Here is a 16,731-nt window from a genome sequence, read left to right on the forward strand (position 1 = left end):
TTCTCGGAGTGGCTCTATTTGTATTGGGTGATATATAGGTCTATCCAGGCACCATTGGAGTGGATCCTGCTGCCACCTCCCCCTCCTCACCCCGGTCCCTCCGTCAAGAGGGAGGCAGTGAATTCAGCCAAATTGCTTCACCAGCCTTCTGCCTTCTGGTGCCCAGGGTGATGAGCACGGCTGTGGCAGTCATGAGAGGAGGAGGGCCACGTCACATGCAAGAGGGCGTGCAGATGATGGGTCAGTTCAAGAAACATGTGCATCTACTATGGGCCAGGAACCGTGCAATACATGCAGGATCCAAGGCTCCATTAGGCACGTTCCATGCCCTTGGGGAGTCTGGTGAGTTAGGCAGGGAACGTATCCAAAACCAAATGAGGATGAAGGAAGCACCATAGTAAGTGTCCCTTCGTGTGCCACTATCACTTGCTTATCCTTAAGTATTCAGTATGAAATGGTCACAACAATTTATGCACTTGGTCACTGAGAGGCTGGGAGGGTGAAATACGTAGAATATGTGCCATCACAGTGCCTGGCACCCGACAGGCCTGCAGTAAATGAGAGGCAGCTGGAGTGAGGCGGCCTGGGTGCAAATTCCAGCTCAAGCTTGCGCAAGCCCTTGGTGTCTTTTTATTTCTGTTTCCTCACCTGTAAAATGGGAAGAATCATAGTAAGTCCCTCATCAGGTTACTGTGAGAGTGAAATGAATTAACATGCATGCAAAGCTCTTAGACCCCTATCTGGCATGTCCGAATCTTGTGGAAGTGCAAGCTGTTTTTATTATTACAGCAGTGCCTCCTGAGCTGAAGAGGATACATTTCAAGACTTTTAGTGGATACCTAAAACCATGGATAGTAACACACAGATGGTCCCCAACATATGATGGTTAGACTTATACTTTTCTGACTTTACGATGGTGTGAGAGTGATATGCATTCAGCAGAAAACATACAGTACCCATACAACCATTCAATTTTTTACTTTAAGTACAGTGTTCAACATATAAGAAGAAGTTGGGCACAGGTTCACGCCTGTAATCCCAGCACTTTGGGAGGCCAAGGTGGGAGGATCATTTGAGGCCAAGAGTTCAAGATCACCCTGGGAAACATAGTAAGACCTCGTCTCCACAAAAATAAAAATTAAAAGATTCGCCAGGTGTGGTGGCATGCACTTGTATTGTAGCTACTCAGGAGGTTGAGATGGGAGGATGGCCTGAGCCCAGGAGTTCAGGATTGCAGTGAGCTATGATCACGCCACTGCACTCCAGCCTGAGTAACAGAGCAGCCTGTCTCTAAAAAAATAAATAAATAAAATGAAATAAAATGAAATTAAATTAAATGAAGAGATGACATATTCAATGCTTTGTTATAAAATAGGTTTGTGTTAGATTTTTTTTTTCAACTGTAGGCTGTTTTAAGTGTTTCATGTGTAAGTGTTTTGAGGATATTTAAGGTATGCTAGGCTAAGCTATGATGTTTAGTAGGTTAGAGGTAGAGGTATTAAATGCATTTTCAACTTAAAAGATAGTTTCAGCTGAACAAAGGGTTTATCAGGACATAACCCCATTGTGAGTTGAGGAACATCTGTACTGTTTTTTCCTATACACACATGCTTGTGATAAAGCTTAATTTATAAATTAGGTACAGTAAGAGACTAACAACAATGACGAATAAAATAGAACAACTGTAAAAATATACTGCAACAAAAGATATGTGAATGTGGCCTCTCTCTTTCTCAAAATATCTTAGCATACTGTACTGTACCATGGGTAAAGGGGACCACAGAACATAGTAGCTATTGGTTTCACTTTCCTCAATGCAGTTCTTTGGGAGTTTGAGGTTTTACCTGCAAAATGGGGATAATAACAATATCTATCTAATAGGTAAGGATTAAAAGAGATAATGTAGGAAGATAATGTATATTCAGGGCAACTTGAATCTATGTTCCTGGGTAAAAACATTTTTAATAAGACAGATAATGTACGCAAAATGCTTAGTCCATTTTCCACCGCTATAACAGAATACCATATACTGGGTAATTTATAAGGAAAAGACATGTATTTCTCACAGTTCTGGAGGCTGGGAAGTCCAATATCAAGGTGCCTCTGGTGAGGGGCTTCTTGCTGTGTTATTCCATGATGAAAGGTGGAAGCACAAGCTAACATGAGAGACAGACAGCAAGAGAAAAGGGGGGTCTACTACTGTGATAACAGTATTAATCCATTCACGAGGGCAGAGTTCTCATGACCTGATCATCTCTTAAAGTTCTCACCTTGCAACACTGTTGCAATGGCAATTAAATTTTAGCATGAGCTTTGGAGGGAACATTCACCCCAGCAAATGCTTCCTTATCTCAGGCCTGGTGCTTAGCAGGCACACAATATACTTATAGTGATGATTATCTGTTCACGCAAGCTTGTGTTGGAATAATTAAGGTATTTGACTTCTCCGTCCTCCAGAGGAGGTTCATAGTGACATATGTGATAGCAAATATGTATCATAGGCACTGTAACTACATAAAACAAAGGCCCATGGGTCTGGGCAGCTAGGATGGACAATTCCAGCCTCATCTCCATCTACTCTTCAGGCAGACGGGGCATGCTGGCACCTCCATGCCTCTGTGCTATAGGATTTTCCTCCCTGTATTCATTTCCTAGGGCTGTTGTGATGAAATGTTACACATTAGGTGCCTTAAAATAACAGATGTTTATCATTTCATAGTTCCGAAGGCCACAAGTCCAAAATCAAGGTGTTGGCAGAGTTGATTCCTTCTGGAAGCTTCAGTAGAAAATCAGTTCTCTGCTGTCTCTCTTTTCAATTTCTTTTCTCATTTCTTTTTTCATTTCTCTTATTTCTATATGCCTTAAGATGCAATCTGGCTTAATACCAAAGGGTATTTATGGACTCAAATAACCGCAAAGTCCAGGGGATAGTAGTGGCTTCAGGTGCAGCTGGACCCAGGGGCTCAAATGATATTTTCAGGCATCTGCTCTCCCAGCATCTCTTGGCTCGGCTCTGCTCTTATTAGCTTCATTATCAGGCAGGCTCTCCTATCATGGATGCACATATTATCAGCAGCCCAGCAGAAAGAGAGTGCCCCTTTCAGAATAGTTCCAGGCAAAGCCCTGTATGTCACTCCCTTGGTCTGGCTTGAGTCACAGGTCCAGAGTTGAACCAATCACTGTGCATTTGGTTGTCCAGGCTTGAGACCTGTACTCATTCATGACTGGGGGAAGGAGGTAGTGCCTTCAAAGGGAAATTGGGTTGAAGTTTCTAGACAAAGGGGGAAAGTATTATGAGCTTGCCAAAATACTGACTATTCCCTCCACTCTCCTTCCTTTCCTCTGATTCCACCTCAAATGCTGAGCTGGACTCATGATGTGTGCAGAGACCCTGAGTCCTGGGTGTTCTCCAAGAGCACATACTAAGTGGTAGGTGTGGTGAGAAGAGACAAGTGTTTGAAAGGTGAGATGCCAGGGCAGAAGAAGACCACTCAGCACCAAGAATTTCTTTTCAGGGAATAAAAATGTTGAGATTTGAGGCCATCAGGTCCACTACCTTAGTGGTGTAAATGGAGAAACTGAGACCTAGGAGGTGAAGGGACTTGCTTGGGGTACCCTGTGAGTCAGTGGCAGAGCAAGAAGCAAGACATTCATCTCAGATTCCCGGGCTGGTCTTCATTCCCCCACACACTTGCATGGTCAGATGGGTGGTTGTTTCGTGGGATGTAGCTACCTGCTTGAAAGAGACTCTAGAGATGGTGCCCAGGAAGAGGTGCCATTTTGGATGGACACTGAAGGATGAGTAAGCATTTGCCAGGGTAGAAGGAATGGAACCCATACATCCAAATCCATACATCCTTCTATTCTCCCTCCTTCTCTTCCTTCCTTTCTCTCCCTCTCTCTTTCATTTCATTCTCCCTCCTGCCCACCCTCTGGGATGACTTGGGAGGAAGTGATCCTGGCTAGCACCTGGGAAGAGAGGGAAGAAGTTATTACAGCATCCAGGACTGAACCCATGAGAGCCTGAAGTGGAGGGGTAGTGGTGAGACCAGAAGTCATAGCGTTCAAAAGTTTCCCAAGAAATGCGGGTGTCCAATCATGGAGGCTGCAGCTTCCCAGGAACAAAAACAAAACAAAACAACAGCCTCAAAACCAGGAACTGTACCTCCCTTGCCCAGAGTGGCCACTAAAAAAATTAACTTGATTGTGGTAATCATTTTGCAGTGTATTCATATATCAAATCATCACACTGGACATCTTGAATATATGCCATTTTAACTTTTCAATTATACCTCAATAAAACTGGAAAATAAGTAAATAAAATAATGAAAGAAAAAAATTCCAATTCACCAGGGAGTTCAGGCACAGTTCTCTGGGGACTGCAAAGCTGTGGGTTACAAAAGCTTAAGGAACAAAAGGGAGACCTCAGAGTTGGAGAAACCCATTTAAAGCTACATGCCAGCCTCTACTTTGCCTCTGTCCAACCCCATATAATTTATAACCCCAGGCTCCCTGGCAATTAGCCCAGATCCCCCTCCATGGGGAGGGGTAGTTAGAGCTGGCCATGTGACCCCATGGTCAGAAGCAGTCCAGGTCCTCAAAGTGCTCCATGTGCTTTGCTCTGTGGGGCTGATTTGTCACCCCTTCTGTCCCAACTTGGTCTGCTTGGAGGAACACCTGCTGTATTGGGGTCTGCCTCTGCACTTCCCAGCCTGGTTTGCCTTCTCCTGTGCTAGAGGGGAATGACTGGGAGAAGAAGCTGGGGTGGTAGGCTTTGTGGCCTTGGGCAAGTCCTTTATCCTAAAAATGGAAGCTCCTAAGTGAGCCTTAGACCTTTCCTAAGGGAGCCAAAGTGAATTATCTTCTAAGTAAGCCTTAGTCATTTTCTAAGTGAGCTTCACCACGGCTTTCTTCTGCTGTAAACTCCAGGAGCTGCCCCTCTCAGGGACAGTAATAGCTGAAGTTCTCATGGACGTGGGGAACCTCTCCACCCTCATCCCCTCACCTGCTGTACCTCTGGGAGGTTCCTTTCCCACACCAAGCTCGTTCCCTCCCCACTTCAGGTTTCTGCATTTGCTGTTCCCTCTGCCTGGCACAGCATTCCCCCAGCTCCTCCAGTGGACAATTTCTTCTCATCCTTGAGGTCTCATTTAAATGTCACTGTCTCTTGTCATCCGGTTACTGCCTACCCTGACCCCAGTTCCCATCATTGCCTCATCACCCCATTTCTCCGTCTTCATAGCACTCACCCTATCTGAAACTATTTGTTCATCTGTCTATTGCCCATCTCCCTTCTAGAATGCAAACCCCATGACGTGTGTTCCATCTTACTTGTCTTATTCACAGCTGAATCCCCATTCCTGATAACTGTGCTCAACACAGTAAGGACTCAATAAAGTTCACGAATGACTGACTGCCTCATTTTGCAGATGAGGAAACTGAGGCTTAGGGAGAGTAAGTGATTATCTTAAAGTCCACCACAAACTATCTGCAGACTCTGAAGTCCTTATTCCTTCCTTTAGGGTATACTTTTCCCCTCATCTGTAAAATGGGGACAATGATGGCTCCTGACTCTTTCTAATGAGAAAGTTATCAGACCTAGAGATATCCCTTCCTCTAGGCAGGAACTCGAATCGGAACAATACAAGCCCAGGTTTCTTCTTCCTCTTCAGGTGGGAAGCCTTTCAAATTCACTGCCAACAGTGCCCAGAGAAGGAAACCATAAAACCCGTGACAGCATGGTTTATTGCACCCATGCAAACACACCCCCAGGCCAAATCAAGTTTCTCCCAAATCATAAAACCCTAGAATGTCAGCGCTGGCAGAGAACTGGGAGTCTGTTTAGCCTGGAGGCTCCCAGACCTCACTGAGCAATGGCCTTACTTGGGGAACAATTTTGAAATTCAAGATTTCTAGGCTCTACCCTGAGCATCTATGTTAGTTGGAAGTGCAAAGGGTTTGCTGGGCTCTAACACCTGGAAGAACAAAGGGAGGAAGCAGGATGGGGCATGGGGTCGGGTCAGACCACAGATGTGCAGATATGACACATTTCTGCCGGCCCAGTGGGGAGCTACAGATCAAAGGTGGTTAGAGGAGTCCTGAGTTGGGCAGAAATGACCATGGCCCTGGTGCCACTGCCATGCTCACTGGCCAGGTGCCACCCTAAGGAGATCATGCCCTCATCTCCCAGGGCCTCGCTCAGCCACTGGCCAGGGGCAGCCCAGAAAAAGCAGGACCTTGAAGGAAGCAAACACGGATGAGCTAGAAGTTATCCACAGACCACACCCCTGCAGCGGGGCAAGGAGGCTTTTCTTGAAGGGAAGGCAGTGCATCTCCATGCTACTGCACTGCTTGAATCCACGCCCCTGGAGGGACCTGAGATTTGGTGTTTTAGTAAGTTCTCTGAGTGCCTTAAGCTCCTAAATGACTCCTTTTCCAGTGCCATTTCCTCTGCCCAGGCTCCTCCAGGCCAGTACAGTCAAGATGAGCATCCATCCCATATCTGGTAGCCACATTTCAGGAGAGATGGAAAGAGGCAGGTGGCCCAGGCTGCAGGATCTGAGAGAGATGGTTTAGGGCCTTGGTTCTCAACCAAGGGTAATTGTGTCCCCAGGAGACATTTGGCAATGTCTGGAGACAGTCTGGTCATAACAACTGGGGCAGGAGTTGCTAGTGGCCTTTAGTGGGTGGAGGTCAAAGATGGTGCTAACATCCTATAATGCACAGGACAGTCGCTACCCCGAGTAATTATCTGGCCCAAAATGTCAATAGAGCTGTGGTTGATAACCTGGTCCGTGACTCGCCTGAAATCAGGGATGGTGTTTGGTGAGTACTAGGTGCATTTTCCTGATTTTGGCTTTCCCAGTTTGGGCTGTGACCCAGACTAGGTTAGGACCTTCTGTCCTCCGGGCTCTGGCTTGCCGGAGCCATCTGGTATCTAAAGCTGCCATCCTTGTGTTCCCTCCAGGCCTTTGCACTTGCTGTTCCCCCTGCCAGAACAATCTCTCCTACCCACCCCCAGCCTTCCTCATCACCTGACACCTTTATTCATCACTTACTCTGTGCCAGGCACTGTGCTCAGTACTTGCCTGGTTTTTCTCATTTAGTCCTCACAAGCACCAACCTCTGAAGGTGGTGTGATTGTTGTCCCCCATTTAGAGATGAGGGAACAGAGACATAAAAGGCTTGCCCAAGGCCACACAGTCAGGGAGTGATAAAGCTGGAATCCCAGCTCAGGCAGGCTTCAGAGCCCAGAATCCTAACCACAGCACCACCCTGCCTCCAACAGCTGCCTTCCCACCCTGTCTGTCCGTGCACTGGTCCGCAGTCTCCTCCAGATTCTGGGCTTGGTGTGGGCAGGGACCTTGTGCCTGGCCTGGTTCCTTTTACAGAAGGGGACCTCTGGAAATATTTGGTGAGTGGATGAATTCATAGCATTCTGGTCTCGATTCTCAAAGCTCTATGGCTACACTCAGGTCAGCATCAGAAGGCAAAGAGCCTGTGATCCACTGTTGAGTTAGAATTGAGTATTCAAGTTCCTGGTTCTCACTGGAGGGTGATGGAAGAAATGCCCACTTGAGGAAGGCTTCTCTAGGTTCAGTGGAAGTCATAGACACCTGTGTTCATCACTGTGACTCCATGTCCCTTCTGTGAATCGTCACAGGATAGCTCCTGCTTTTGAGGATATTGTGTCTAGGGAAACACTGGGCCCCTTCCTCACTTTGCTGTTTCCAGTGCTGGGTGTGGTGCCTGCTGAACAGTGGTGCATTAGCTTCCAAGGGCAGCTGTGATAAACTGCTACAAACTATGTGGCCAGAAATCCAAAATCAAGGTGTCAGCAGGGCCATGCTCCCTCTGAAGTCGTCAGGGGAGGATCATCCGTTGCCTCTTTCAGCTCCTGGTGGCTCCAGCCATTCCTTGGCTTGTGGCTCCTTCACTCCAGTCTCTGCTTCCATCTTCTTGTGGGTCTGCATGTGGTCTTCTTCTCCTTTTCTATATCTTAAAAGGACACTCGTCATTGGATGTAAGACCCACCCTAAATCTAGGACAAGCTCATCTTGAGATCTTTAACTACATCTGCAAAGGCTCTATTTCCAAATAAGGTCACATCCACAGGCATCAGGGATTAGGAACTGGACATATCTTTTTGATGCCACTATTCAACCCATGATAGTGAAGTAGTTACAAAAAACAACAGTATTGGTATCAGTGATACTGATACCACGGTTAATTCTTCAATTCCAATCCTGAGTCCTTTCCATATGCCTTGGCCTTATTAAAGCCATTTCTTTGTTGTTTGTTTTTGTTTGTTTGTTTGTTTGTTTTCAGAGTCTTGCTCTATCACTCAGGCTGGAGAGCAGTGGCGTGATCTCAGCTCACTGCAACCTCCGCCTCCCGGGCTGAAGCATTTCTCCTGCCTCAGCCTCCTGAGTAGCTGGGACTACAGGTGCCTGCCACCATACCTGGCTAGTTTTTTTTTTGTATTTTTAGTAGACAGTGTTTCATCATATTGGCCAGGCTGAACTCCTGACCTCATGATCCGCCCGCCTTGGCCTCCCAAAGTGTTAGGATTACAGGCGTGAGCCACCATGCCTGGCCGGCTTTATTAAAGACTTTACCTGCAGCATCTTCTTTGATACTCACACCAACCCTCACTCCTCCCCAATTCACAGACAAGGAAGCTAAGACTCAGAGAGGCAATGTGACTCTCTTCCAAGGTCTTAAATTTCCAAAGCTGGCTGTGCATCTGAATCACCTGGGGTGGGAGAGCTTGTCTTTAAAAAAAAAAAAAAAATGCAGATTCTTACACCTTATCCACAGAAGATTTTGACTTATGAAGGTCTAGGATGAATTTTAAAAATCAGCATTTTTATCAAGAGGAAATTTCCTCCTCTTAGTTAGGTTTGGGAATGTGTCCCAGTTACTGTTGCTGTGTAACAAATTACCCTGCTCCTTAAAGGCTTAAAACTGTTGTTTTATTTTGTTCTGGGTTTTGTGGGCCAGGAACTTGGGAAAGGCTCAGCTGGGCGGTTGCCACTTGAGGGTCTCTCATGCGGTTGCAGTTCATATGTTGGTTGGGTCAGCAGCCAGTTGAAGGCTCAGCCAGGCTGGATGTCTGAGATGGCTCACTTCTGATTGGCTCACTTCTGGTGACTGGCAGGTGATGCTGGCTCCCTGACAACAGGGGCTTCTCCAAGTGGCTTCTTCAGCACGCTGGGCTCAGGGGCACTGAACTTCTCAGAGAGAGGCTCACAGGCATGAGGAGTTCAAACAACATCACTTCTTCCATATTCTTGGCTATAAGTGAGTCACAAGCTCATCCAAATTCAAGTGGGGGGACATAGACCTCACTTCTCAGTAAGAAGAGAGTCAAGGAATTTGTGTTCATTTAAAAAAAAAAAAAAAAAAGACTATGACAGAGTGGCTGCACACTACCTAGCAATGCCTTCATTTTGTCTTTTGGCTGAATGTTCATTGAAGTAGGTTATTTTAAGATGAACATTATCTTGGAAAATGGAGGTCATGCCAGGCTGGAAGACCTCACTCCTATCTACCCCATCCAACAGATTCCCACCCCAACCACATTGGAGAAATGTTGTTTAGTCACCAAGTAGGGGGACAAAAAAGAGAATAGAAACTTCTATTTCGGCTCTGACACTTTCTCTCCCTCAATCCCATCCATGCCATCTGCTGTGGTCTAATGTTTGTGTGGCCCCAAAATTCCTTGCCCTTAATGTGATGGTATTAGGAGGTGGGCCTTTGGGGGGTGGTTAGGTCATGAGGGTGGAGCCCTCATGAATGAGATTAGTCCCCTTATAAAAGAGACCCCTGAAAAATCCTTTACCCCTCCCACCATGTGAGGACACAGCTAGAAGGTGCCATCTATGAACTGGAAAACAAGTCCTGGCCGGGCGCAGTGGCTCAAGCCTGTAATCCCCGCACTTTGGGAGGTCGAGACGGGTGGATCACGAGGTCAGGAGATCGAGACCATCCTGGTTAACATGGTGAAACCCCGTCTCTACTAAAAAAATACAAAAAACTAGCCGGGCGAGGTGGCGGGCGCCTGTTAGTCCCAGCTACTCGGGAGTCTGAGGCAGGAGAATGGCGTGAACCCGGGAGGTGGAGCTTGCAGTGAGCTGAGATCCGGTCACTGCGCTCCAGCCTGGGCAACAGAGCGAGACTCTGTCTCAAAAAAAAAAAAAACAAAAAACAAGTCCTCACCAGACACCTGATCTGCTGCCATCTTGATCTTGGACTTTCCAGCCTCCAGAACTAACAGCAATAAATTTCTCTTGTTTATAAGTCAACCAGCCTATGGTATTTTTGCTACAGCAGTCCACATGGTCTAAGACACCATCCCTCATCATGGGAGAGGGGAGGAAAGAAGGAGGTCTCTGTGTTTCAGTATGAACCAGTTCTAAAGGCAGCCACAGCCTTCTGGTCCTCCAAAGCAAAAGTGGATCAGGGGTTGTCTGTCCTTTGCCCTCCCTCTATAAGCATTGACAAACACTTTTCCCTCTATCTTTCTGGGTGACCAGCTCCTATTCTCTTTGCCTCAGTTTCCCCTCTATAGCTGGGCTGAAACACAGGTTGCAAACTTGTTAATAGACAGATTTCTTGTATCCCTTTTAATGCTTTTAATCTGAATGTGCTGTCGTTTTTAAAGATAAAAAAATTTCACCTTTAAGCAAAATCTGGTTTAAGCAAAATTGGCACGTTTGGCTTTTCTGAGCCCCTCTTCCTGCATGGCAAAGACTGAATAGTGGCCACCCACATACAGGGGCCGGGGCTCACATGTTGCCCATCCCTCAACCCCTTTCACCTGTCTTCCCACCTGCCCGGCCCCCGCAGGCATTGGAAGCTTCAAGCCATAGTGTACATTGTATATTGTGAGTTAGATAACATGATGCCCACTCTGCAAATGAGGAAACCAAGGCACAGAGAGTTTAAGCAACTCCCCAAGGCCAAATGCACAGATGATTGCAGGGCCCAGATTCAGGACTCCTCCCTTTTCTCCACAGGCACTACCGCCTCTGAGTGGTCAGCACTGCCCCGCAAAGAGAAGCCGACCTGGTTCATTTCCCAGAGAAGCACCTGAATGACGCTCCTCCCCGCTTGTCTCTTAAAGGGGCTGGGCTATTTCAGGGCCAACCTCCTCGCCATCTTCACCTGCAAGGCATTTCTCCTACAAGCTGGGAGAAGCCTCTTTCAGAGAAGATTCAGGAGACAGAGCAGATCCTGCTTAATGAGCAGTGGGCAGCAATGGAAGAATGAATGTCCAAGGAGGTGGGGGAGGGGATGCTGTAAGGAGAAACGGTGAGGGCACCCAGTGACTTCAGGGAGCTAGCCACCTTCTCTCCTGTTGGTGCCTCAACCCATGGGGAATCCAGGTAAGAACTACCTGCACCATGAGGGTCCTCTCGGCTCTTAGCTCCCATAAGGCTCCTCCTGTGTCCAGTGCCCCCAGAGAGCAAGGGGCCTGGGGGGTTACTGCCATTCATTCACTCGTTTGTTCATTCATTTATCAGCACAAAGTGTATTTACTGAGCAACTACTATGTGCCAACACCAGGCACTGCCTTAGCACTGGGAACACAGCAGAGAATAGGTAGAAAAAGAAATCCTGCCCTGGTAGAGGTGACAGTCTGTTGGAGGCGGCAGATGGTAAATAAATACATCGACACACAGAATCATGTCTAGGAGGACATACTATGGAGGAAGAGCAAAACAGAATAAACGGCCAGACAAGAAAGATAAGGGTCACTATTTCAGATGCAAAAAAAGGAGAGGAGGGGAGGGGAGGGGAGGGGAAAACCCCACCTCCCTGCAAAGGGACATTTGTAGAGATGGGGGTCTTGCTATGTTGCCCAGGATGGTCTTGAACTCCTGGCCTCAAGGTAATCTTTCCATCTCAGCCTCCCAAAGTGCTGGGATTAAAGGTGTGAGCCACCATGCCTGGCTGGGGCAAAGGGACATTTGAGAAGCCACTGGCATGAAGTAAAGGAGTGAGCCATATGGCTATCTAGAGGTGGAATGTTCCAGGCAGGTTGGAGTCCCTTGAGTGGGCGGGTACCTGGGGCACCCAGGCCAGGGTGGTAGGGATCAGGGGAGATCAGAGAGGTCACAGGCAGGATCTGGTAGGTACTTGGTTTTAGCCTGAATGAGATGGGAGCCGTGGAAGGAATGATAGGATCTGACTTAGGTTGTCAGAGGCTCACCCTGGCCACCAAGTGGGAAATGGATGTGGGGGGCAGTAAGGCCAGGATGGAAGCAGGGAGACCAGGGAGGAGGCTCTAGTGTCATCCAGGTTAGAAGCAGTGGGGGCTTGAACCCACGTGGGGGTAGAGGAGATGGCACAAAAAGGTCAGACTCACGGGGAAAGTGACAGGCACCTCCACCCAATCCAGCTGTCCTTCCTCCCTTTCCTGCATAGGTGGAAAAGGAGTAATAAGTGATAGGCCCATTTCCCATATTCCTGGATGGGTGAGGGAAGGGCTCCCAGCTCCTCAAAAAAGATGCCCTGCTGGGAACCCCCTCAGCCTCCCAGGAGATGGGGCCTGGGAAGCCACGTAGGGGTTAGCAGCAGAGCTGGTGAGTTCAGTGCTTGGGCAACAGTATCGAGACCCAGGTTTCCCCTCTAGCCAGCCTCTCTAATGCTGGTCAGCCATCTCCAAATGCATGTCTTTTGCTAGAAGGGTCTATTGTGGCTCATGACATAAGGGCTAAGTCCCCACTCTGCCACTCACTAGCTGTTCGACCTTAGGCAAATGGCTGCACCTCTGTGAGCTTCAGTGTTTCCGTCTATAAGTTGGGGACCTCTAAATGGTGCTTATTATCTCAAACGGTTATTATGAGGATGGAATGAGATAGTGTAATGAAAGCACTTAGCATAGCGCCTGGCACTGGCCCTGAGGTGGACTGCAGAAATGGCCATGATATCTAGGAGCTCTTCCTGTTAGGAGGTAGAGTCTGTTTCCCCAGTCCTTGAACCTGACCTGGCTCTGTGTCTTGCTTTGTCTCCAGAATGCAGGGGAAGTAATGTTGTGCCCATTTCAAGCCTCAGCCTTAAGTGGCCTTGTAGCTTCTGCTCTTGGAACCTGATGCCTACCAGCAAGGAATCCTGCGCCAGCCCGTTGGATGATGAGAGACCCCTATCCCTGCAGACAGCCAGCCAGCCGCCAGATATGGGAGTGAGGTCTAGATCATTCAGCCAATGTTCAACCTACCAGCTGCCTGCAGATACACGAGCAAGACCGGCCAAGACCAGCAGAGCCAGCCCACACCAAAACTGTCACCCAGCCAACTCACAGAGTCACAGACAAAATCAATCGTTATTCTGAGTCCTAAATTTGGGGGTGGGTTGCTGTGTCATAAACACCAACTGACCCAAAGCCAACTCAGCTTATGTGCCTTCCCGTTGTCTAGGCTTAGCATAGGTGCCACACTAAATAATGCCCCCCGCCGCCAAATGTCCACATCCTAATCTCCAGAACCTTTGACTATGTGACCTTCCATGGCAAAAAGGATTTTGTGGGTGTGATTCAGTTAAAGATCTTGAGCTGGGGAAATGGTCCTGGATTATCTGGGTGAGTCCAATGTTGCCACAAGGATCTTTATAAGAGGGAGGCAGAGTCAGAGAAGGAGAAGTGATGATGGACGCAGAGAGAGAGAGACTAGAAGATGCTACACAGCTGACCTTGAAGAAGGAAGACGGAGCTACAGGCCAAGGAATGCAGGTGGCCTCTACAAGCTGGAAAAGGCAAAGAAACAGGTGCTCCCCTAGAGCCTCCAGGAGGAATGTAGCCCTACCAATGCCTTGATTTTAGGACTTTTTTTGTTTTTTAAGAGATAGGGTCTTAAAAAAAAACCCTATCAAAACTCAGAACAATGATTGATTTTGTTTGTGACTCTGTGAGTTGGCTGGGTGAGTCTTTTGGTGTGGGCCTGACCCTTGGCTATATTGCCGAGGCTAGCCCTGAACTCCTGGACTCAAGCGATCCTCCTGCCTCAGCCTCCCAAGTAGCTGGGACTACAGGCATGCACCACTATGCCCAGTCTCAGGACTTCTGACCTTCAGAACTGTAAGAGAATAGATGTTTGTTATTGTGAGCCACCAGGCTCGTGGCAATTTGTGACAGCAGTAACGGGGGACGAACACAGCATACTAGGTCTCTGTGCCCGCTGCACTTCCCACCTTCTGATTAAAAGCAAGCTGGGAACCCGTTTTCCTTGAGACAGATGACCCTGACTATTGACAGGTATAAGGAATCAGAGTAAAAACGGCAAACCTAATAACAGTTACTATTAATTCTTGATCACATGCCAAGCATGTTAGGCTAATGGCTTTGTTTATGTTATTTCATTCAATCTTCACCTAAGGCATATGAGGAAGTACTATCACCAGCCCCATTTTACAGATGGGAAAACCGAGGTTCAGAGAGTTTCTAAAACATACCCAAGCCCACACCACCAGAAAGTGGTGGGAGAGTGTCTCATCCAGGTCTGTATGATCCCTGATGATCAATGACACTCAAACCTTCCCTGGGCTCAGCTCATGCAAGAGGAACCCTTTTCTCCCTCCCATCTCTGTTTTGCCTCTTCCCCAGGTGGGGGAGGGGGGCTTCCCATACATTTTCCCTCGCTCTCAGCCCCTTTTTCTTTCTCCCCAAGCCTCAACAAAAGGCTCTTTCACTCTTCACATGCCATTTTATCCGGCGCAAACAGCCTGGCATTTTTGAGAGGAACTTTATTTTCTTTTGGCTTTCTCTCTGCTTTGTAGCAAAGAAAATAGAAATTGCAAAATTATAGACAAGTTCTCAGACTGTGGATTTCTGATCCCAAGAATTCCCTGCAGCCAGGACCGGTTGGCACTGATGACTGGCACAACGCCTGGCTGCCCGTCCTCCCAGCTCCAGGCCTCCACCTGCTGGGCGGCATCTTGTCTCCCATCCTTGCAAGAGATTTACCTAAAATTAACAGTACACGATGATCGCATTTGTAGAGGACGTCTGCGATTTGTACTTGACTCCTTGTTATGTGAGAAGCACTCCAGTGTTTTTAGGGGAACCGCAGCTTGCTCCCTCTCAGGCCAGGTGGCCTTGATGTAGCTGACTCCACCCCCAATTCGTGTGACCCAAGGCCAATGGCAGTGCCACATCCCCTCTCCCATAGTGACTGGTCCAGGCACGGGCATGTGCCCCAAGATGAGCCAATCAGAACTGAGGAACAAGGATGCCTATTTGTGCCTTTCCTGGCACTATTGGGTAAAAGTCACAATCATTTTATCATTTTGTTGTGGTCACTGGCTGAGCAACTGGAGACCGTCATTGCCAATGTATGGGGAAAGGATGCCTGAGGCTGAAGCCAACACAGAGGAAAGTACAAGTGAGGTTTCAAAAAAGACAAACTATTGAGGCCATTGTTTGAGGACCTGGATCCAGCTGTGCCTGAAGTCTTAGATATAACCATTAACTTTTCAGTCAATGAGAAAATAAATTGCTTTTTGCTTAAGCCACTTTGTGCCAGGTATCTATCACATCTAGCTTGACCAATGTAATAGCCAACATTTACGGAAAATTGTTTATTTTATTTTATGTTTTTGAGACAGAGTCTCACTCTGTCACCCAGACTGGACTGCAGTGGTGTGATCTCGGCTCGCTGCAACCTCCGCCTCCAAGGTTCAAGTGATTCTCCTGCCTCAGTCTCCTTAGCTGAGATTACAGGCACCCATCACCATGCCCAACTTTTTTGTCTTTTTAGTAGAGATGGGGTTTCGCCATATTGGCCAGGCTGGTCTTGAACTCCTAACCTCAAGTGATCCGCCCACCTCGGCTTCCCAAAGTGTTGGGATTACAAGCGTGAGCCACTGCACCTGGCCAGACTGTTTTAGTTTGGATTCTCCTGAAAGCAGAGCTTGAGACAAGGACTTGGGCGCAGATAACTTATTTGACCAGTGATCTCTGGAAGCAGGAGTGAGGGATGAGGGAGAGTAAGTCAGGGAAGGAGGAACGTCAATGTAAAAGTGCCACTACAGACAACAAAGACTCGATGTCTCTGGAACCTGTTGAGGGGTGTAGAGAATGCTTTCCAGAATTGTCTACTGAAGACCAGAAGACTGCAACAGCATCCACGGTCCCTCACTGTCGCAAGGGGCTGACCCCGGGAGCGATGTGGTAGGCAGAATGATGACCCCTAAAGCTATCCATTTCCTAATCTCCAGAGCCTGCGAAATGTTCGGTTACATGGAAAGGGAATTAAGGGTGCAGACGAAGTGAAGGTTGCTAACCAGCTGACCTTAAAACAGGAAGACCATGCTGGGCTATCTGGTGGGCGCCGTGTAACCACGAGAGCTCTGGTAAGTGGAAGGGAGGGGATGAGTCAGGGACAAGCAGAGATGGCAATGGGAGAAAGACTCAGCCCAAAACATTGCTGGCTTTGAAGATAAAGGAAGGGGCCATGAGCCAAGGATTAAGGGCAGCTTCTAGAAGCTGGAAAAGGCAAGGAAACAATTCTCCCCTAAGCCTCTAAGGGTGCAGTTCTTGATTTTTAGCACAGCGAGTCCCATGTCAGGCTTTTGACCTCCAGAACTGTAAGACAGTAAAGATAGAGGATGAATCCACCATCCTCCTCAATTGCAAAGCTTCAAAATCCTAAAATTGAGAAAGGAAAATTCTCTTGGGATCACAGCTCTGCGTAAGAGGAATGTTGCTAAAGGAATTCCAAATTCTTCCCT

At 47.7% G+C, this 16,731-nt stretch overlaps 1 long non-coding RNA gene across 1 annotated transcript in view; it reads right to left on the minus strand.

Moving 5' to 3' along the window:
* Positions 1–1,944: 1,944 nt before the first annotated feature.
* The window catches only part of LOC119623827 (uncharacterized), a 29,426-nt gene continuing 14,639 nt past the window's right edge, over positions 1,945–16,731 (minus strand). Inside the window, exon 3 of the long non-coding RNA XR_005239855.2 lies at positions 1,945–3,969. This is a non-coding gene — a long non-coding RNA (uncharacterized lncRNA). The remainder of the gene's footprint in view (positions 3,970–16,731) is intronic.

Source organism: Chlorocebus sabaeus, chromosome 11 (genome assembly GCF_047675955.1).
Source record: "Chlorocebus sabaeus isolate Y175 chromosome 11, mChlSab1.0.hap1, whole genome shotgun sequence".
NCBI classification, from domain to species: Eukaryota; Metazoa; Chordata; class Mammalia; order Primates; family Cercopithecidae; genus Chlorocebus; species Chlorocebus sabaeus.